We start from the raw sequence: 24,322 nt of genomic DNA, 5'->3' as shown, positions 1-24,322 counted from the left end.
AATCAGAGGAAGATCACGTCGTTTTTTTCCATCGGTGAAAACATTAAAAAAATTCATTGTCATGAATAATTACATTGACAACTGTTTAAAGTCGGCCATAATTCCACAAATTGCATAACGAAATTACATACTTGAAGAGTTACCCTATCCATTGAGAATTTTATTGAATTCATGAGTTATTGTGTTCAACTAAAATGGATAGCGAGTTGAAAACGTCAGGATTTACTCAAATTGAAGCAGAATGCAGAACAATCGATCATCATTCCCAAAAACTATCACAGTGTGCTTCACTCTTTTTAATTTGCCTTGCCTTTGCCTCCCATCCATCAGCCATTCATATCGGCCAGGACGTTGAGAATAACTGAGAACCCGAAGTCAAGAATGGAGATTCCAGAAACACATTGTGGAACACTTGAGACCTGGTGTTGGCTTAACGGTTAAGGTGGCTGGCTTAAGGTCCAAGGGTCTTGAGTTCAAGCCCCTGTCGGGCCATTGAATAAATACCAGGTAGGGTTGCCTCAGCCTGTCATCCTTCCGAGGTCAGCAAAATGAGTACCAGTGTACTGGTAACAGGGGCACTGCATCAGCGGCACAGCTGCACCAGCAGCCAATGATGCCACTTGCAGCCTTGTGCTGCATACGAAGAAAGGGGAGAAGGGGAACAATTGGTTGCTGTGCTTGCTGCACATGACACAGTGTTACCAGACATTGCTGACACTGTGGTTGTTAAATGTGCACCTAATGAGGCTACCAAGCCTGGACAATAGGTCAAAGCTCATGGAAGACTACTTCTTGTAACAGTCATTCACAAATTCTTTATTGGAATCAATATGAATATATATATATATATATCTAAAGTATTATGAAGAGATGGTGTGGAGGTGAAGGCCTACTTCAATTAACTGTCACATTGGTGCTACGCAGGTCACAGGCATAGTGATCCACAACAAAGTGCATCATCCCAAGGATGGATATTAAGCTGAGTGTCCATCTGACAGCATTAGTTGGTGCACATCAAAAACCCCGCATTGTCATTCGCAAAGAGCAGGCAAGTTATTGCCGGCATACTGGCCACATTTCAAATTCCTTCCCTAATCAGACTCGGTCAAACATCAAGCATGGCCAGCTGGTTCGTGAAAGATTTGGCCAAAAAACAATTCCCCCACTGACCCCACAAGAAACTCGTGTGTGTATATAAATATATAAATAGAAATGGAAGTGAAGTTGGCACCTCTTGTGTGGCATTTTCCAGGGATAGACCCTGCACTGTACCCTCAAAATGATGGCACGTGGTCTAAGATAGAGTCCTCTAATATATAGCCAGATATTACTTTAAGTATGTAGAATCCAATTATGCAAGTAATGGAATGCAGAAACAGATAACAGTGATGACGTAACAAACTTAAATTAGGTCTTGTGGAGAGATCTCTTCAATACATGACCAGTGACTATCTCCCTAAAAGGTAGAGAGTGAAATGGTCACGTATGTATTTTCACAAGTTCATATGAACACCAGTCCCAGCTAATGCTGTTTCTCTATTTCGCTGTTGAGAAACACCTTTGAATTTTAAAAAAGACAAGGTAAACATCCAAACATCATGACAAAGGTAAACACATGCACTTTAGCCCAAAGACCAAAGCAGATGCTATGTAGCTTGTACAAACAACACACATGAGTCATAACCCAAAGGCCAAAAGACATGGTCATACAAGCTCACTTGTGGTTTTGCTGTAACTAAACACCTATGTATATAAAAAGGTTACCAACCCAAACATTAGGCACAAAACTAAGCACACGTAGTTCATCCTCAGAGAGAGAGAGAGGAGAGAGAGAGAGGAGAGAGGAGAGGAGAGAGGAGAGAGGAGAGAGAGGAGAGAGAGAGAGAGGAGAGAGAGAGAGGAGAGAGAGAGAGAAGAGAGAGAGAGAGAGGAGAGAGAGAGAGAAGAGAGAGAGAGAGGAGAGAGAGAGAGACGAGAGAGAGAGAGAGAGAGAGAGAGAGAGAGAGAGAGAGAGAGAGAGAGAGAGAGAGAGAGAGAGAGAGAGAGAGAGAGAGAGAGAGAGAGAGAGAGAGAGAGAGAGAGAGAGAGAGAGAGAGAGAGAGAGAGAGAGAGAGAGAGAGAGAGAGAGAGAGAGAGAGAGAGAGAGAGAGAGAGAGAGAGAGAGAGAGAGAGAGAGAGAGAGAGAGAGAGAGAGAGAGAGAGAAGAGAGGAGAGGAGAGGAGAGGAGAGGAGAGGAGAGACAGTCACAAAGGAGAGAGAGACAGAGAGACAGAGACAAAGAGGGAGAGAGAGGGAGCGAGAGAGAGGAAGAAGGAGAGGGAGAGGGAGAGAGAGAGGCAGAAGGAGAGGCAGAAGGAGAGGGAGAAGGAGAGGGAGAGGTAGAGGGAGAAGGAGAGGGAGAAGGAGAGGGAGAAAGAATAAAAAAAAGAGACAGAAACAGAATCCTGGCTCTCACAAATCATTAGCATAATGAGCATTTCTACTCTTCCCTCCTCCCAGAACATATGTAGTACAGTATATAATTAGCCCATACAATTATCATTGGAGCTACTACAAATGTAACACTACTACAATCACTGATGATTTAAATACCATCTCCTAGAACATTGGCCTCCTCAACCAGTCTCCAATGGTACACACACACACTGATATAACGAAACCAAAAGTAAACATCAGAGGCAGAAACAGGAATGTGCTTGAAGCACTCGAGCAGCAAACAGTCGAGTCCAGTTATCTGAGCGTTTAACAATTACCCACCAGCCCTTAGAAAGATCTTCGGATTAACAATACAAACTGTTCTGCAAAACACATGTACATATGATGCGGTTACCAGAAGGCTTCAAGAGGTAATGTTGAAGACATAACTGGAATTCAGCATATGCCGAGGTGGCTAAATTGGAGCACCTCAAACACATGGAATTTCTCACAATGTCTGCAAAAAGAAACAAATTAAAGCCTGGCAAGCTGACCAATGACCTTTGAGAAGAATGAAATCTGCCAGCAGCACCAATCTCCTGCTGTACTGAGCAGATGGGCTGAAAACCCAACAATGAAAACCCAACAACAATGAAATAGCAGTGATGCAACTAATCCGTAACAATAACACCGAGCATCGAGGATGCTGATGAGGTGGTTGATATACCTTCTACAAAGAGGGAAAGAGGCCTTCTACTGTATGTATGCACACTCAGCTGCATTCGAAAGGAATTCAACATCAACCATCCCATGGATGACGTGTGGCTAAAATCTTAACAATGTTAACATCACGACAAATCAAACTCTGTTACGTTCTGCCCAACTGTTCAAAATTTCAGAAAAAGGACATCTGAAACTGGACTTGGTCTATGCAGCACCACATCCAGGTAAATAGCTTTGTCTCATTTTAAACACAATCCATTTCAAGTATAACTAGAATGGCACTCCGTAGTGCGCATACCTCCACCAGGCTGAACAGTTTACGTTTTGTATCCCATCGATAGGCCAGATCTGCTGACCTGAATGAAAATCCAATTGGCTTGTTCTTGTCATCTAACCAACTCATCCACCAAATTTTGTCATAATCCATCCACAGCTTTTTGAGGCATCATGCTATCTATCGTTTTTGGCTCCATTTCTCAATGTTGAAGAATCACTTGTAAAAATTAAGAAATTGTCGTATCCGGATTCGGATTCAGATCTTCACCAAAATTGAATCAATTCATCTCTGTCACACACCAAATGTCACCCAAATCTGTCCACAACTTTTGGAGATATCCCGTTCATAGACAGACAGACAGACAGGGGTGAAAACACAACCTTCATCCACCTTTGGTGGCGGAGGTAATCAACGTATTCATGGGTTGCAGGAAATACCATTTGATTATGCACCAACGGCATGTTTTCTATTTTAAAAGGAAGGTTCTGAGAGAGGACGGAGTGGCCACACTGTATCCATCACGGTTTTAGTATTTGCCAAAGGCCAGATCGATACATCGCTCCCAACGTCACGCCACAGCCCCTGCAGCATACATTATTCTTTCAGAAAACAAAAGGCTTTGCTCTTAGTGCAATGTGATCCACAACGACCAGATTGAATTGAAAGTCATTACTTGGATATGAATCCTCAACAGAAAGCATTACCTTGGAATTGAACATTTACGTCATAATGTGTAGCAATGGCACCAAGAGACAGGGATACAGTATCCCAACAAAACATGTTATATCTATTCTTTCACAATGGGAATTGTAAATTATTCTGATCTCTTCCTCAATCTTAGAATCACAAGGAAGCCAAATTTCAAATGATGGTGAATGTCAAATGCTGATGGAAGACAAGGCAAAAAATTGCAAGCGAAACGGTGTACAGGGTGTAGTCATGCTAAGGCCTGTTTATGAGCTTTCCTCTCTCGGCAAAAAAGCGGGACTCACGTGCAGGACATAAAACAAACAACGCATGCTCGACAGAATCTTTGGACGTGGCCGATGGAGCTTCAAAGAGCAGGTCACAACCGTTTGGATTGCAACGTAAATGCGATTTGTATACCATCCGGGTGCCGCAAACAAAGGTTTTTATATTTCTAAAGAGGAAGACGTGCCAATTGGAACGGTCGCTGTAAGATGGCGAACATCTTGAGAGACCTTTCAGATTAGGTCGAAAGTTACGACGTACCCACCAAATCAACTGTTTCCACATAACCCCGTGGCGTTTCTATGTAAGCCCAGCCGATGAATCAGGTTAAAACTGAAAAAGGCCTGGCGTGTCCAGTGGAAACAACAGAATGAAAACATCATTGCTCCAACATTCTCGCATGAAGCTCCTCGGCTCTCGATTTCCAGCGTGGAAGGAATCCAAAGCCAAACCATTCACGACATTTCCAGATAGTGCACAATAGGAGAAACTTGCCGTTTGGTAATTTGTTGCAATTTCTTGGGACTCCCTAGATCAGAATCACTTCTGGTTAACCAAATGCTTCCTGTTGTGAAACAAATCCATTTTTGTACAAAACAATTTCTCATTTTAAAGCTATTTTAAAAAGCCAATGCTACTCGGATTACGTGGATTCGTTGTGTCGCCTTCAAAAAAAAAAAATTGAAAAGAAACAAAAATAAAACCAACAAAACCACAATTCAAATACATTGTGAAAAATGTTGAGGAATATGTTGGTCGGAAGAGACGGAGTGCAGGACGGTCTACAACAGAAAATATGCACAAACAAAGAAATTTGGCTCAGAAAAATCTGTGGTGCACCCACATACATACAATTATATGTATGTATATATATATATATATATATATATATATATATATATATATATATATATATATATACATACATATATATATATATATATATATATATATACATAGAAGGTCGACGCCCTTGAGCGAATTTGCCAATTTGAAAAACAATGTAAAACCTACAGTTTATAAAATACAAGTTAATTTGCACTGAAAAGGAAAATGAATTTGATTAAAACAAAGCATGTAAGAACTAGAAGGGCACTCAGTGGAGCGCATACCTCCGCCAGACTGAACAGTTTACGTTTTGCATTCTTCTGATAGGCTGGATCTGCATGTGGACCACAACCAAAATCGAATTGACCTGTTCTTGTCACCTACCCAACTCATCCACCAAGTTTTGTCATAACCCGTTCACAACTTTTTGAAATATCGTGCTGCATACCGTTTTGGCCCGATCTCTCAATGGTGAGCAATCACTTTGAAAATAAAAAAATTGGAGTGTCCGGTTCCGGCAATTCACCAAAATCGAATCAATTCTTCCTTATCACACACCCAAGTTGTTGACAAAGTTTCGTCCAAATCAGTCCATAACTTTTTGAGATATCCTGCTCACAGACAAACAAACAGATAAACAGAGGGGTGACATCATAACCTCCATCAACCTTCAGTGGCAGAGCTGATCGATATCTCTGATCGTTGTTGAATGTAACATTACATGTTCATGTAATAAACTAATGGGCAGTACTATATTCTATTAGTTATTCAAAAAATGAAACTTGATAAGTTTCATAGTTATTTCTGTGGGAATCGCCATGTATTACCTTTCTGGGTCTCCTATTGGCTATGAAATGCACATGACATTTCACAGCCAATCGAGGACCCCCACTGGCAATCGGTGGCCACCTCAAGAGACAGACATTCACCAAGTTGCATTTGTTGGATAACTGTGAATTTGTTTCGAAACGTATGAAGTGAAAAAAGTAGTTAAAGGTCAGAGCTAGGAATTAACCATGATAAAAATTTGAATTGAATTTCCATATAGCATCTGCAACCCTTTATAGTTTATACTCTCCTTTGCATATTCCGATTGATTGGAAAGGTCTATGTCCATGGTACCAACCAAAAGAACACCTGAGAACCCTTCATGTGCACATAGATTTCACGCAGGACATCCAGTGGAAAATGTGGTTCACAGTGGAGCACTTCCTCGCAGCACAGTGCAAGAAGAGTAGATTGAGTCAAAATTTAGATTAAAAGGTTAAAAGCAGAGCCAGACAAATTAAAAGCAAGAACACAACCAGCTGAGGCATCCAGATGTTCTGGGAAAAAAGTGCAAGATAATTGCAATCACAACTATAGGTATTACAACAACTACAACACTTTCATGGGCGAAATAATCTCACCTTTTTAGTAAGGTCAGCCGCACGAGATTTCCCTTTATCCTGAGCATCCTATCTCTAGATCTCTATCTCTATCTCTCTCCACCCTCACCTCTTTCATGTCCTTCTCTACCACCTCCGTACACCTCTGTTTTAGCATGCCCCTTCTCCCCCTGCCAACTGTATCCATAACAAAGACCGACCTGACGACAACCCCCCCCCTCCTTCCTCTGTCCTGACCACATGCCCCAACCAATGCAGGCATGCCTCTTGTGCTTTTTTGTTGACATTCCTTACTCCTACACATCTCCTGATATCTTCATTTCTCTTCCTTTCCATCAGTCCTCTCAACATCTGCCTCCTTACTCGGCAGCAACCTCTTCTCTTCCTTTATCATTCTCCAAGCTGGCCGTGCCAGAGAATAAAAAAAGAAAATGCTTTCAATCACCCACGTTTAAAACTATACCGGAGATAGAGTCTAGACTCCAGATCAAAATGTTGTTAGTAATGGTAGGAGGGTCACCTGTGACCTGTCAAATAATGGAGTCAATCTTCAATTGAGTGGTCCGACAAAACTGCCATCCTGTTTGGGGGCCAGAAGGAGGCGTCACATCAAATGTTACAGATGTTAGTTGCCATGTAGTGGTAAAAGGAAGTTGTCTTTATAATGTTATTATCCAATACAAGTTATACATTAAGAGCTGCATGTTTTATCTTATTAATGAAACATTTGACTTTGAAGAGGTTTAAGCATGGTAAGGCATATCCAGCCAATAGAATAAAAAGGCGTGACTGAACGACTTTGCCTTCTTCAAAGGATCTTCCAACGTGTGTGTGTGTGTGTGTGTGTGTGTGTGTGTGTGTGTGTGTGTGTGTGTGTGTGTGTGTGTGTGTGTGTGTGTGTGTGTGTGTGTGTGTTGTTAGTAACGGATTGATAATCGTAAAATGGTTTTGACAGGATGATGTTATTATAAAAATAAAAATGCTGTGATCACCACGCACACAAAAAAGCACACTGATCTTGACTTCAGGTAGTTCTGTTTTTGAATGTGCTTGGTGATCACACAGTGGCATCATAAAATCTTCTCCTTAAAATAGAATAATATTTTAATTTATGCCACGTTATTGCACGCGTAATGGATTGTGATTGAATCTACTTCAAGAAAAAAAAAAAAGAGTAATAAACTAGAGAGTTCAGAGAAGACCTTACCCCGCACAGTCTTGAGAAAAAGGACATGGGATGAAGGGTCTTTTCAACTCTTGGTTTGCATTTCCAAGCATGCTCTGCATTGCCTATGAGCTGCCATTTTGTCTGAATCTCGATATTGCCCAACGGTGAGAGCACGAGTGGCACATTTTATGGGTCAAGATGACGTAAGATGGCATAATAATTTGTCCAAGAAGTTTACCTTCATTGATGCACCATCTTTTACTCGTCCTTATTTATTAAGACGGTAAATTAGATCTTCTTGCCTGTTGTTTGTGTCCTTTACGACGTTCCTAAAAAGATAACTTTCCCGTGGAATGATTTTCATTGTTATTTGACTGCCAGATAGAGTAAGAAAAAAAAAGGTACCTTTCTTCTTTGTGTGCATGTACGATCGGAACAAGACTCCGAAGAAATTGCCAAATTCAGAGCCAAAGTACTGTACTGCTAAACTGCAGGTTTGTTTTCCGATTCATGCTCTGATTAGTGTTCAAAATATATTATTCAATTTAACTTAAGCAGTTCCTCAATCATAGACCGACGCGTGCAGATAGACAGACAGACAGACAGACAGACAGACAAAGTGAACCAATTGCTTCACCCCGCTTTTTGCTTCGTGTGCAGGTTAATGAAGATTCGTTGACGTAATATCGGATGATGTTTAGCCACACCTCTTACAATAATCAACTTTAAACCCAAATAAAGTATCTATTTAAGTCATTATTCATGGTAATTTGGTGATACAAACAGATATAAATAAATAATTGGTGCAATTACAACTATAGGTACAGTATAACACCTTATGACAACGGCAGCACTTTCATGGCCCCAAATAATCTCATCTTCTTAAAGGCCCGGTCACACCTTGACGTTTTAGCCAGCGATGGCAACGTATTAAAATGTATGTAAAACGCTGGCTGACGTTGAACTTTTGATGTTTTTTTTTTTAAGATTCGGATGTATTCATAACGAGTTGGTCGTATGCATAACATATTAGTAATGGACACAGAACGTTTCGTTGTGTTATAGATAACTTATACCAACGAATGCTGAACCTGTTGTCGGCCTACACAACCGATGCCCAACGATAGTCTAACTTCGGCATAGCGCGTTGCACGCATCGCCGACGATGTCGTGACGTAGCCTATTAAAAGGCTGACGCACAACGATTCGAATCATAACTGCCGTAGAAATGGAAGTGACAACATCGCGGTCACACCTTGGCGATCTTGCCAGCGTATGCCGACCTAAGAAAAATGTGTCTAAAACGTTGGGGCACGTCAAATACGGTATGAGTAAGTTTGGTATACGTGAGTAGAACGCTAAAGTACGCTATCATACGTCGTAGTAAGTAGAGTACGTCAAGAAATTTTAAACATGTTCAAAATTTTACGACGTACTCGGCGTATGACACACGTTCCGCATGCGATGGGGATAAGTTTTACACGCGATATGCGGACGCTTACACACGTCCACAAAGGCTACTTATAAGCTACTCATAAGTCGAAACACGTCACGGTAATGACTTTTTTACGCGAAACTTATTTCTAACTTATGTTTGACGTGCTTTGAACCAATTCTTTACGTAGTCCCAACACACATCGACGTATGTAGACGTATTCCAATGACGTCTTCCGGTCGACAAAAAAAAAAAAAAATGAATGTGTTTCTAGCTTACAACTGCCATATAAAGACGTGTTCCCAGCGGTTTTGGGAATTGGTATATAAAAATGCTGCTCATAAAAGGGGAACCCAACAGTGTTTTTGAGTCCTTTTTGAGTCGATGTCCATGTCAGCAGTAACAGTATCAGTATTAGTATTAGTAGTAGTAGTAGTTTGTTCATGTTGGCAGTAGTAGGTGAGTGTGAGGGGGAGGGTGTGGGTTATGATGGATCGTCCTTGCATCCGCGTGTCCACGGGTAGGTTCATAGGCTGCCACTCAACGATTTAAATGGCTGCATCTCCACTATTGAAAGTAGACGCTTGCGCTCAACAATTGGATTTTTTTTACACTCAACGACTTTTAAACGGTACCACTCACCTATTTTCATTGTTTACAATGAACGATTTAAATTGCTGTCACTCGCCTTTGTTTTTTGACGCTGGGGTTTTGAAATTTGAAGCGTTTCTTCTGAACGTGTTAAAACGCTCAAACTCGACTATTTTAAATAGACGCTGCCGATGGACAATTGGAATCATAGCCAAGCTAGACATCGAAGTGTGAACATCCTCGTCATGCCAAAGAAAAGTTTGAAGAATGCTGCAAATAAGTGTCCTGGCCGTGGCCGTGGATGCTGACGCAAGGACGATCCATTATACCGACGTCTTTCAGCCTATGAGTAACTTAAAAGTAACGTCTGTCGACGTGTGGCAACGATCGCGTAACGTGCCAACAACACGTTAATCATTGGTTAGAAATAAGTTTCGGGTACGCTAAACATTACCTCGGCGTGTCTCAACTTATGATTAACTTACAAGTAGCATGTGTTGACGTCTGTCAACGATCGCAGACCGTGCCTACAACTTGTGGCCAGCGTAGCGGAACGTGTGAGTCATACGCCGGAATACGTCGTGAAATTTCAAGCATGAAAAAATTTGAGGACAACCGAAAAGTACAACGTTTAAAGCCAACGTACAACGACGTATGGCAGTGTTTTTCAGCGTGCTCTCAATGTTATCAAAACTTACCCATAACGTATTCAACGTGTGCCAGCGTTTTAGAAAAAAAATTCAAAAAAATCGGCATACGTTGGCTAAAACGTCAAGGTGTGACCGGGCCTTAAGTCGGCTGTCAATCTATCAGACGAATGCAAACGATAGAACATGTCAATTCGAACCACATTATGCATCGTTAGCAGATTGACCCTGCTTATAGATGATGTATTGTACAATGTAAAGTAGACTGCTTTTTTTAAGTCAGTAAACTTAAAAAGGATGAAAAAAAAAAGTGTAAATTTGATAAACACCCCTCAACAGGATTTGAAGAAGGCTGGAACTGATACAGGTCAACTACGGTTTCTGGTCAACTACAGTATACGAGAACCTTTAGAGTTCTCAGAAACTGCAGTTTATTATCAAAAAAAAAAATATATATATATATATATATATATATATATATATATATATATATATATATATATATATATATATATATATATACACATCAAAACGGGACGTTGAAACAATACATGCTGTGATTGGCCAAAAGGCTCCGTTCCAAAATCTACCTGCATCCAAGATTTGCAAATCCATCGATATTCAACCCAATGGTACAATTCCTTCAACCCGAGTACCTTCCCAATGCCAATGCTCTTCCAAGTGGAGGAAGAGATTTATGATGTCCAAATCCTACCAGGAGCCTGAAAGATTGAGGAAAAACTTTCAGGAGGACGAATCGTATGCGAATCACTGTGGCTGAAGAAACTTTGACCTGAAATCCCTGGTGTGTTACAGCAGGAAACGCACACAAACCCACATTGTGTTCATAACATAAGGAGGAAGTAAATTGAACAAGTAGGTCTCTCCAGGACACCGAGCAACAAGACCAGAGTGAACACATCTCATCATGAATACAATATATTTAATGGGGGAATGTTATTCGAAGTAATGCAACAAGTTACTTTCGCACATGATCGAATACTGCGAGTGCAATTCATATTTTTGTAATTCATTGCAATTAATATGATTATAAACAAACACAAGTGTGTGAAAGTTTTGGAAAAACGATTGTGCTCATTATTTATGGGCAAACAATGAATAATAATCGCGTGAGACGAGAAGTTCATGTCCCCAAATGATGGAGAAGTTTCCAATGGGAAAGGCTTTTTTTTGTATACATGGTCAAGGCTCATGGAAGATATAGTACACTGAATTGATCAGGATGCAACAGAACAAAAGGAACAGTAGAAAGAGGGGAAACACCAACAGTGGGTTTGAATCAAAAAATAGCAGCAGACTTGGACAAACACTGTAACAGGATGACAAATATTAGGATGTAACAGGATGCAAAAGGAACAGTTGTTGTTGTTTCATATGCAGCCTGTGCGGCTGCTGGTTGCATCATTTTCTGGAAGCATGGCTGTGTCGCTGATGCAGTGCCCCTGCTAACAGAAAGCTGGTACTCATTTTGCTGACCTTGGAAGGATGACAGGCTGAATCAACCCACCTGGTGTTATTTAAATGACATGACAGGGACTCAAACTCAAGACCCAAAGATCTTAAGCCAGCCTCCTTAACCGTTCAGCCAACGCTAAGCTTCAAAAAGAACAGTAGCGATGCACGCACAAGGTACAGTAGACAGAGGGGGGGGGGGAATGCCAACAGAAGAATTGAAGGTGAGATAAAGGCAGACTTGGACAAACAATGGGTGTGGGAAAGAGTGGTGGATAGGAGAGGATGCATAGGGTGGACAAGATGGATACAGAAGGAAACTCCAAGTTGGGAAACTGGAAATTTGGAAGAAAGAGGGATTGGGGTTGGTGGTGGTGGAAGGGGGGGGGCTAGTAAGGGTAGAAAAAAATCATGGTTATGGATTGGGGAATAAGATTGTGGTGAACAGTTGTCTTGGAGACCTGGAGGGAAGAATGAGATTGAAGAGAATGTGGACGTTGGTTACACAGGTGGTCATAAAAGAGGAACAAATGAGTGGACGTTAGCACTGATCCTGGATTTAGGTAGTTTCACCAGAAGGGGGGTGATAGTGGACCACGTGGGCCCTGCAGAAACTTGGGGAGGGGCAGCGAAAAAAAGAGCAGAGGGTGCAAGACCACATAAAAGGCGGGAGTAGACAGAGAGTCCACTGATCTGTATGCAATGGCGAAGTGATAGGCCCATGTACTCAGCTTCATCGCACAAGATGCCAATAACCTTGAAGGCCATGGTTTCCACGGCATAAAGTTGAGCAAGGTGTGAAGCAGGAGAGCCAACCCAAAGGGAAGGGCAGTTGTCCATAAAGCCGCAGATGAAAGCCTTGGAAGTGGATAGAAGTTCAGGTGTGCCAAGGAAGGACATTGTATGACAGAGGATGCTCATTAGGCAGCTGACTTTGGAGGTGAACTTTGAAATGTGGTTTGCCCAAGAAAGATCATGGTGGTAGTGAGACCCAGGAGTTTGACAGACTGAACTTCCTCAAGACGATCATTAAGAAAGTAGATGGGGGGAGGGGGGGTTGCCAGACGTTCCTTTTGGAGAGAGATGGTGAGAGTGAGAGTTTGTCAGGATTGAAAGACATATTCCAAGTGTTTTACCAGCTTGTGATTTTATCAAGGTCTGAAGAAAGGGAAAAGGCTGCTGCCTGCCGATCTGAAGGAATAGGGATGAAACGGCAGAGGGTGGAGGCATCAGCAAATGGATAAAGAGCATTTTCCAGAAAGTCAGAGAGATCATTAATGAAGATCAAGAAGAGTACTAGGCCCAGAACACTCACTGTCTTGGGGCACTCCAGCCTTGACAGGAGGATGAGATGAAAGGATTCCGTTGAGGGCCTCACGTTGGATACGAGAGTAGAAGAAGTCAGTAAGCTGTTTGTGGAGTTGGCCTTGGATGCTATTGGCAGAGAATTTGGATATCAAGGCAGGATGCCAGACTGTATCGAAAGCTCAAGCTATGTCTTGAGAGCCGGCCCCGATGTCTGACAATGAGGGCCTCCATACATTGTTGGGAAAGCATTTTTTACCGATGCTTACTCACTCTGGGTTTTGAATGGCGAGAATATGATGCAACCCAAATGAATGAGTTCAGCATGAGCTTCCTCACTTTAAAAAAGTAAATAAAAAGAACTCACCAAAAAACAAGAAAAGTGGGGATGTCGATGGTGTTACCAAAGTTTTTGGGAGGTTTATGTATTCATCGTGTCCCAGTACCATTAATCAACTACTCAAAAGAAAACAAGCCAAACCTTGAAGTATATTAACAATAACAATAAAGTGTAAACAATAATCAACACATCCATTACATTTGAAACAACAAAGGTTATTTTTGCAATCAAACAAGTGTAAAAACTGGGGCTGGAAGGATAACCTTGGGGTATGTATACCGCCTCTGAGCTGCTTCACCTGGGTTCGAATCTTGACCCCGATGTAAACTGTCATCCCAGTGCTTGGCAGACAGGGTCATTCATCATTACCCTCGCTGAAGGATTTGGAGAGGGTATTGCATTTGGGTCCGTTTGTCTGTCTGTTTGTCCGTCCGCACAGAACTTTCGTAGTTTCTCTCCGCAACTGCTTGTCAGATTGAGACAAAATTTTTCATCATTGGTGTGAATATTCATGTATAATGTTTCAATCATAATTATGACGTCATAGGTCACGTGATGTGGCAGCCATATTGGAAAAACGGAAAAACTTTGGACCTCTGTATCTCTGAAATCGCACCAAGGAAAAATTCGAAACTCAGCACATAGCAAGTACTCCTCATGGGGAATGAGTGATTTTTTTTTATGACATAATAGGTGCCCTCATTATGATGTCATAATTGCATATGTAGAACACCACATCCGATCAGTAAGAAAAATTTTGAGGGTCATCTCGGGATTAAATGGTCCACAGAAAAAAAATTAATGATGTCATCGGTCACGTGATTCAGCATCCATATTTTTTTTTTAAAACCTTCAAAAATCTTCTTCTCTGAAATGGCTCAAAAGATCGAGGTGAAACTACACATATGACCACCTATCCATGAGGAACAAAAGTCACACATATGATGTCATAGGTCACATAGTTTGGCAGCCATATTGGATTTAACTGAAAACCCATAAAAAATACACCACTCAAAAGAAGTCCTGGTGAGGGTTTCCAATCTCTGATTGCTCTTTTTCTTGTTGTGTTTGTCGTTATTCAGATGGATGTTAAACTGGATGTGTCATCTGCTTGCAATAGTTGGTGAAAGTTAACGACCCCATGGTGTCCTTTGGAAAGGGTAGGCGAGCTATTGCCAGCACCGAAATAAATTCAAAATTCCTGCTCTAACCTATAGGGGGCACTGCATTAGTAGCATTGCTGCACCCCCAGAAAATGCTACCTGCAGCCATTTGATGCGTACCAAAAAAGTAGTGCATAAACTGTGAATTTCCGTAACATATTTCTATTTTTGTAATTATTATTATTATTCTCTTTTGTATATTTTATCATTTAGTAAGCACTCATATATTGTGGGACACACTCTCTCATTCAACCATCTCTGCTTCCCACAAAACTTACTCAAGTCCTTCAAACAGACGCTTCACGCTTCGTTCCCTCTACTGGATCATGAACACCTATGCCTAGTTCTCAACCAACGATGTAGAAGTACTTTTCAAAGGGTGAAGAACCCTGATCCTTGAATATCTCCAATAACATGATGAAGCTTCGACCTTCTACATTCAAGACAATATGGAATCAATTAATACTAAATGTGATAAGAATGTTCTGACCTTAGCCGAGCCATGTCCTAACCAAGATTACATCTGTTTGATGGCTTTAATAAATGGCATGTGAAGGTTGTACATCTGGACTAACACCCCATTTGAATAAGAACGTTTACAGAGAGTGACAAAGGTTGTCAAATACATTTTCAAAGCCATTAGGAGTTTTGCTGTCAGCTTTTCTTTCCCCATGACAATATATAGCATATCTCAAAAAGTTTGTCGACAGATTCAGACGAAATTTGGCGGAAAGGTTGAGTGTGTGACAAGGACGAATTGATTCGATTTTGGTGAATATCTGGATCCAGATATGATAATTTTAAAAAGTGATTCTTCACCATTGAGAGATTGGGCCAAAAACGATATATAGCCTGATATTTCAAAAAGTTATGGACGGATTATGACAAAATTTGGTGGATGAGTTTGTTAGATGACAAGAACAAGCGGATTAGATTTTGGTTCAGGTTCAGATCCATATCTGGCCCATCAGTGGGATACAAAACATACACTGTTCAGCCTGGCAGAGGCAAGTGCTCTACCGAGTGCCGTTATAGTTCTCAGTGTTTGAATTGGCAAGTGCATATAACACATGTCTTAGTTGAATGACAAATATGACGATACCAAAGTAATTTTGTACTCAATCTTTATCTTTAGCATGAGCGGAGTAATTCCTCTTTCAATCCTGGAGTGGCATATCGAGGTACAAGGCCAACTCTACCCTTATAAAGAAAAGTAAAACAATTTTGTTTTTGGCCAATGGCCACCAAGAAGACCAATATTACAGACATCAGTGAAGGTAGGGACAGGGGGTATGGGATGGAGTATACTCACTGGCACTTATGTGAGGAAGAAGTCCAGATAATCACCTATTTAAAGGACTATAAGTGTCTCGATTACAAACAGTATGATAAATAAGTAATATCCAAAGCCAAGCCATTATAAGGCTTGTTGCTATGGCAGCAAAATTAAGAACGATTGGCTGTCACATGGAAATAAACATGACTGACTCTCTGGATATGGCATGGTATCATACCGATATGAACGGATGACATCAATATTTGAATAAATCATAAAAAGCCACTTTCAATACCATTCACGGACATGGAACAAATGGTGTATTTCTAAAAGAAGTGGTTTTCATCAAGCTGATATTAGCGACCTGAAAATCTGCTTTTGCTCTGAGTTGGCAAGTCATGCACGACTTCATTTCAAACCAAGACAAGGTTAAGAATGTGAAAAAAAACTGAATGATGATCGCTTTGAATGCATAGGCTAGTATATGTATAAGTGAGCATACTATTGCAAGCATATTGCATCAAAATATGACAGCACGTTAAAAAGTAAATTGATTTTCATGGGACATCAAAGTAAGCTAAAATAAAACAAAATAAACAGAAAAACTACGACAACAAAATTTAAAACTATTTATATGGTGAAGCAGGTATAACGCAAGATTTGTGAAACAAAACCATCAATTAACGAGAACAGCACTCGGTAGAGCTTGTACCTCCGCCAGGCTGAACAGTTTACATTTTGTATCCCACGACTGGTCCAGATGCAGATCTGGCCTATTCGTCCATGTCACAGAACAAAATCCAATCGGCTTGTTCTCGTCACATACCCAAATCATCCATCAACAACTGTTTGAGACATCGTACTTTACATCGATTTTGGCCATATCTCTCAATGGTGAAGAAACACTTCAAAAATTAAAAAGTTCTCGTATCCGGATTCGGATCCTCACAAAAATCGAATCAATTTGTCCTTGACACAAACCCCAACCTGTCCACCAAGTTTTGTCCGAATCTGTCTGTAACTTTTTGAGATATCCTGCTCACAGTCAGACAATGCAGGCAGGCACACAGACAGCCAGGGGTGAAAACATAGCATCCATCCACCTTTGGTGGTGGAGGTAATTGATGTGCTTAATTAATTCTCAGTGACATAAGGTAATCCCATGATGCACATGACACGTGAAGAAAGCTCTGAGAAGTAGTGATTTGAACAAGCAGTTAAATAGCACACACACACTTTGAAACAAAAGTTTTCTTTGACAATTTTTGATAAAATAAGTAAAACCAGGTAAATAAAGTTTGACATTTTCTTCTCCAATTTTGGCAAATTGACCTATCATATTTGTTTTACAAAGGTGTTGAAAGATACTTTTGATACATCAAAGAAATTAATATGGCACTAACATATTTGAGCAACTTACGATTGCATGCAGTGGGTGCAAGTGTTCGGATACGTGTCCACTTCTGTGACTGAGAGTTTGCTGCACTGTGTTCATCCTGTTCACCAACTTACGCTCTCCATGTGCCTTAATCCCTCCAAGTCTCCTCCTATTCTGTCCCTCAACCCTGCTGAGGGCACGTTCCCACGCCCCCTCTGCCTACTATTCTTGTCGTTCTGTTACGTCCTGCTCCGTTATGAGTTCTCGTTCCTCCATGAGCCGAAACTTTGTGTCCAAAAATAGAAGTACATAAAACAGATGTCACATGATTCATACCTTTCCACCTTGCATTGATCCATCAAAATTAGGTTATAGTGGAAATATCTTAAGGAGGCTTACCTGCTTTACAATGTATTTCTCTGCAAAATCACATCCAATAGTCAGGCCCAAATTATTTGGCTCGCCTATTTGGAAATCCCCTCTGAGACGATGGCTCAGCAAGCTCGGGTCCGGGTTTAAATCCCATGAACTGTACTCATTTTTCCATTGTCTTCTAATGTCTATTACTTATGTAAAAGTATGCCAACATCTCCTTGTGTCCTTGTCTGATGTATTCATACATCAGACAAGTTCCTTCATGAGCCTCAGCTAACCGTTATGACACGTAAAAGACTGGCCTTTGCAGCTTAACTGGCACTGGGCCTATCCGTCAGGATTGAAAGTCATTTAGTGCAACATTTGTGCCTTTTCTCCAATAAACATGACTGATGTCTGCAAAGGAAACAATGTTGACGGCCCATGTATCTTTACATAGCTTATCTTGTAAAATGAGATAGCCCATTTAAACCAGTGGTCAATAAACTGGGGTGAAACTCCAAAATCCCAGGAGAAGCACAACAAGCTTTTGGGAAGGGAAGTTGGGGACAAGCACAATAAACCTGAAAAAGAAAAACAATCAAAGAAGGTAAATTGGAAATGGATTTTCATTGGCATTTTGGGTCATTTACATATCAAACACAAAAATGGTAAAACATTTAACCTCCCCCACCCCATATGTTATGATATATTACCTGACCCTCCCCTCATCTCTGATCTCTTCCCCCTCCCCCCACCCCCCCAACAACAACTTCCCATCCTCCATCCTTTTTATAAGTTTACTCTTTTTACAGTGGGCAGGTAATAGGTGTAATGTGTATATGTATTAAATAGACAAAAATGGTTGAATTTCTTAAGTCCCTGCCCTTCCACCAGTATGCCTCATACATCCCCCTTGCCTCTGCTCTTCTTACTCATATCCTTCCTCCCAATATCCTTTTCCTTTTCAAACTCCTCCTTCCCAACACTTCTACCCTTACTATGTTTGCTCCTCGAGCCTCCCTCTTTGGTTGGTTTTCTAGAATTAACATAACTCATCTTATTGCCCCCCACCCCACCCCCCCTCTTAAAAACCACTACTAGTCAGATTTTTTGGGGCATGATATGCAAAACTTTAAGATCAGAGTAAGTTTCTCCTGAGAGTAAAGTGAAGCAATTCTGATAGTATAAATTAAAAAATTTACATTTTAAGGAACACATCAAATCAAACCCAAGCATTCCACTGCCCTCAAGCAGCTAGACATTCCTGTTGGTAAATGTGCTTACAAAACAAGATGCGATCACACTTAAATGAGGCCTTGAAAAAGTTATTGGAAAGAGATACGACAGTCCAAGACAAGCCTCGAGTTTAATTATTTAAAAAATAAAATTAAATCTATAAGTCTCTATGACTAGTAAATAATATAAGGTGTATATAAATATGAATACACAAGGAAGTGGGGATGAGAAAAGTGAACAGTGGGGCAGGCACAGACATCACAAGGGTACATATATACACAAGTACTGTATTAAAAACATTTTTATTTAAGTAAAAGAATGTAGGGATGATACGCCAAAAAGTATGTAAACAAGGTAGGGATTGTCACAAGAAATTATCATGTGAAACCATCCCTACATCAATCTTTGAATTATGGTTGTTGTTTGTCCATGTCTGCATCCATTTAAAATGAGTGCATGCTGATTGTTTCCAAGTACAATTTAAACTAGTAGTCCTGGGGCTGAGGGGGGTCCTGTGTACATTCATATGTCCCCTAATTTTGACTCTTGATCCTTGTAGGGGACCCCTAGGAGATTGAAAAAAAAACTTGGGTAGACATTCCAGATGTGGGGAAGAAAGGTGTAATTCAAGATGGCATCCAAGATGGCCACCACATCATTATAACCAGTATAACTCCATGTGGAATTGTCCTAGAGTGATAAATTTTGTGTCTTTACCTAGGTTTTTGGGGTCAAGGAATCCATTAAAATCATTTGCAGGGTTAAAAAAGTACGGGATAACATTGAAATCCAAAATGACCGCCAATATGGCCGCCACACCCTTTCATCTAGCTTGTCATGGTTCAGAATTGAGGTCGAGGAATAAATTTGGTGTCCTTATATGGGTTTTAGGGGTCAAGCATTTCACTCAAACCAATAAATTTGCACAAAAAAAAACCAATGGATCATTGTTAATTTCAGTACATAGGCTCTAATTGATAATCCAACAATTCGTAAAATGATGCAACTGGATAAGATAGAGTGCCTGAGAAGTTGACTGGTGTCTATCACATTTAATTCGTAACAGATCAACTAATATTTACCTCTCTTTTTCAGGTATTGAATGAAATGGAAGGGATTCCACTGAAGAGGCGCCGCTCAGAATTCGCTGATGTCGACATCAAGAAGTGTATTATTTGTCAGATTGACACCAAAGAATCAACATGCAGCAACGCAGAGGCTCGGATGAAAGAACCTAGAGGCTGCTAGAATACGTAACGACTTGGTTGCAAGGAGGCTAGAGCAAGTCGATCATGAACAGTTTGTCTATCATGTGAACAACAAATGTTATAAATCGTACACCCTCAAAAAGACACTGATTAAACTTGAAGAAGAGCCGTCCAAAGCGGTGGAAGAGCCAGAAGAACCGGAAGGAGTTGAACTGGTTCCAAACCCATCTGTGAGCCGAGCAACCCAAGCCAGAATTGCACCACGAGCTCCTCCATCTACGGATATACCGGCTTCTGAAAGGAAATGTACGGTGTGTGCCAATGTAAAGATAAAAGGAGACCAACAGAAATTCAGGATTTGTGAAGATGTATGCGCAGAAAAGTTACTAAAGGTTGTGGTATTCTTTCAAGATGAAGTATACTATCGGACAAGTGACCTGCAAGATGTTCACTCCGTCTTTGGGTCAGATATATATAATCACAAAAACTGCATCCGAAATTATCTTATTAGGTACGACCATGCGAAAAGTAAATGTGACGCACCATCCAATAGTTTAGCAAAAAATAAATGTTTTGCAAGGTTGTTCGAGAACATTGATTTCGCATTGAAAGGTGGACAAGGTTTCGCCTTGAGCGACCTCCGTAACAATGTTAATGGATTCAGCGATTCCCAGGAAACGTTTTCCAACAGAGACATTCGACTTTTTCTTGAAAGTCACTATGGCCAAGACTTTAACATTTCCAGGCCTACAGAAGCAAATAAGTGTGCCATGGTTTTCTTAAACGCCAGTCCTGCAGACATGGCTGACGTCATTCGGTCAAGCAATCCCATCACTCAATGCGCATCAACTATTAGGCATGCTCTTTTGGACATAATTTTGATTTGCAAGACAGGTTTTGCGATTCCGTTGATCTGCAGGACTCCTGGGATACTATGAATATCCCAGATGAGTTACTGACTTTTTTGTGAGCGTTACTAAATTATAATAGAAATGATCTTGAATGCAGCATGGGTAGCAATAACAACTCTCCATTGAGCGATGATGATGATACCTCTGATGAAGAAACTAGTAGTAACGGCAGTGCTCATTCACCAAAACTGGGGAAACTAAAGTCAGTTTTCCAGGTTCTGTACTTCATGGTCCATAATGGTAGACGCAGGACACCACTCCATCTGATGTGCGCAGAAGGAATCCACGCAACATGCAAGAGCTAAACACTCATCACCTGTCTGAACCATTTAGGAATATCAGTGAGTTACGATGAAATTATCCGGTATCAGATTGATTTGGCAGACTTAGTTTTCACAAATGGAACTGATGATGTTCCTTTGCCAAGCCATCTTAATCCAGAGAAATTCACCACTGCCGCATTTGATAATTTTGATCACGAGGAGGCGACGCTATCGGGTCTGGGTGGTACTCATGACACTGTTTCGGTTTTATTTCAGGACAAATCAGATGGTGTTCAAAAGAAGCCACGAATTTCGGAAACTGGTGTAGTTCATGGTCCAAAGTCATTTCAGAAGACACTAAAATGTCAAGAGCTAAAGGACTTCTTCAAACCAACAAAGAAGGGAGAGATATCCCAGTGACTATTTAGTAAGTTACTCGACATTAAGTGAAGGATATCATGGCATTGAAACGATGGATTGTTTACGTTACAACATGTACCATCACAGAAAGTCGATGACAATTAATGACCTTCCCCCAATCAGCTATGCTCCGGAAGGTCATATTCATAGGGCATTCTATATGACCGATATGCAAGTCAACTGTTTAGGAGATTTTTCACTAAACCCACAAGACTATGGGTTTATGATGGAAAACGAATGTCTCGTACCAATGAAATACCATCGTAATTTGCCTGAAGAAGTAGCTTTAAAATGTAACTGTGTGAAATGTGCCACTTGCTTCTGTCCTTGTAGACAAAGAAAAGTTCGATGCTGCATATTCTGTAAATGCCAGGCAAACAATCAGAGCAGCCAATGCAAAAACCCTCATGGGGTTATTCCAACTAAGTAGGTGTGGTTTGTGCAAATTAAAAGCAACGTAATAATCAGAGGTTTGATGCCCACTGTATATTTATCACTCTCGGACAATTCCACATGGAGTTATACTGGTTATAATGACGCGGTGGCCATCTTGGACTACACCTTTCTGCCCCACATCTGGAATGTCTACCCAAGTTTTTTTCAATCTCCTCGGAGTCCCCTACAAGGATCAAGAGTCAAAATTAGGGGACATACGATTGCACACAGGACCCCCCCCCTCAGCCCCAGGACTATAGTGATATATTCAGTTAAAAAAACCACACACACACACACACACACACACACACACACACACACACACACACACACACACACACACACACACACACCAAATTGAGAGAGACTAGTACGTGCCCGTAAAAAAATAATAATAATAATAAAAAAAATAATAAATAAATAAATAAATAAACCACACAGGCCGTTTCTTCGCTCTCACGTGCCCGTACGTGCGTGACCCGGAAGTTTGATATTATTCGCAGTTACGATTATTCGCAATTTATTTTAAATACCCAATTATTCAATTAGCGCCAACGTATTTTACCTTTTCGCAATGTCGTGGCAAGGAAAAACACAAAGAGAAGAGAAGAGAGAGAAAAAATTTACTTCCTGGTTCGGAGCATACCAGCACTCTGATATTCCCGAAATTTATACACCGTCTAATATGAAAACGATCATAACTTGGGCCATTCTGTTTATCTATAAATGCGCATAAGAAATCGAGAAATTATTAGAATACACGAAGTCATCACTCTCCGGAAGCCCGTACGTTGTAACCCGTAATGGGGAACGTGGCTGTGCTTCCCTTCCCCATCGGCCACGCCCACGCAACAACGTGTCTTCCCATTGGTTTGGTAAATAAATGGCCATAACTTGGGAAGCACTTGTCCGATTAATATCAAACCTTGAAAAGGCACAGCCTCAGGTCCCCAGCAATATACCTGGCAAGTTTCAATTAGATCGGACCAGAGGTTGTCGAGAAACAGCGGTCACACACACACACACACACACACACACACACACACACACACACACACACACACACACACACACACACACACACATTGCTGGAATTATAGATAGATGTATAGTTTCATTTGCAGGCATAACCCTTTCAAAAGTTGTGAAAAATTTGAGGAGTCATGGACCTTCCCCTTATAAAATGCAGTCAATCTGTCTTTTAACCAAGTCTTAAGCCTAAACCAAGTTTGAGTTAGGATCTCTGAAAATAAGAATAAGAAGTGGACAGGTTGGGTGTGTGACAAGGCCGAATCAATTCGATTTTGGTGAAGATCCAGATAAGATAATTTTTAAATGTTTTAAGTGAATCTTCACCATTGAGAAATGGGACCAAAAATGGTATACAACATGATATTGATATACAACCAACATGATATTGGTATACAATATACATGATATTGGTATACCAATATCAACAAAAATGGTATACAACAACAAAAAGTTGTGGACGAGTTTTGACAAAACGAGGTGGATGAGTTGGGTAGGTGACAATAACAAGCCGATTTGATTTTGGTCCAGGTCTCGACCCAGATGCAGCCTATCAGTAGGATACAAAACAAACTGTTCAACCCGGCAGAGACGTGCGTTCTACCCAATGCCGTTTAAGTTGGATGCGAAATCCTCCAGACAACTGGTCAGTCCTTTATAGGTTGATAAGTTTGTATGTTAGAAGATTTTTTTTGAGGAGTTGTCTTAATTAAACTGATGAAGTGTCCATGCCATCCCTCAATTAGGAAGTCTACCGACTTCCTGAGATATATATATATATATATATATATATATATATATATATATATATATATATATATATATATATATATATATATATATATATACTCCGTATACGAGTGGAGCATGCTTGCAGACTGCAAGCAAATACTCAGGTGCATCATACATGCATACATAATAAATATAACCTTTATATATTTGATGAAGTGGATTGTGCTTGCATTCTCTAAGCAGCTAAATAACTCAAGTAAATCAAGAATTAGTGATTGTAATGAACTCTTAATATAAAAGTTTACAGCTTTTGTAATTATTAATCTAAATATGGCAAACGTTTTAAAATAAG

General features: G+C 40.5%; 1 protein-coding gene across 3 annotated transcripts in view; it reads right to left on the bottom strand.

Moving 5' to 3' along the window:
• STAT1 (signal transducer and activator of transcription 1) overlaps positions 1-24,322 on the bottom strand; it is a 75,420-nt gene that overhangs the window by 45,279 nt on the left and 5,819 nt on the right. The window contains exon 1 of one of the 3 annotated variants that reach the window (XM_085872953.1): positions 17,422-17,558. The exons of the other annotated variants lie outside the window; for them this stretch is intronic. The gene's annotated coding sequence lies outside the window, so the exon portion shown is untranslated. Of the gene's footprint in view, positions 1-17,421; positions 17,559-24,322 lie in introns of those variants that run through there. 3 annotated transcript variants of the gene reach the window in all.

This window comes from Eptatretus burgeri, chromosome 3 (genome assembly GCF_056783735.1).
Source record: "Eptatretus burgeri isolate ZD-2024b chromosome 3, Ebu_testis_v1, whole genome shotgun sequence".
Taxonomy (NCBI): domain Eukaryota; kingdom Metazoa; phylum Chordata; class Myxini; order Myxiniformes; family Myxinidae; genus Eptatretus; species Eptatretus burgeri.
This window is presented reverse-complemented; position numbering and strand designations above follow the sequence as displayed.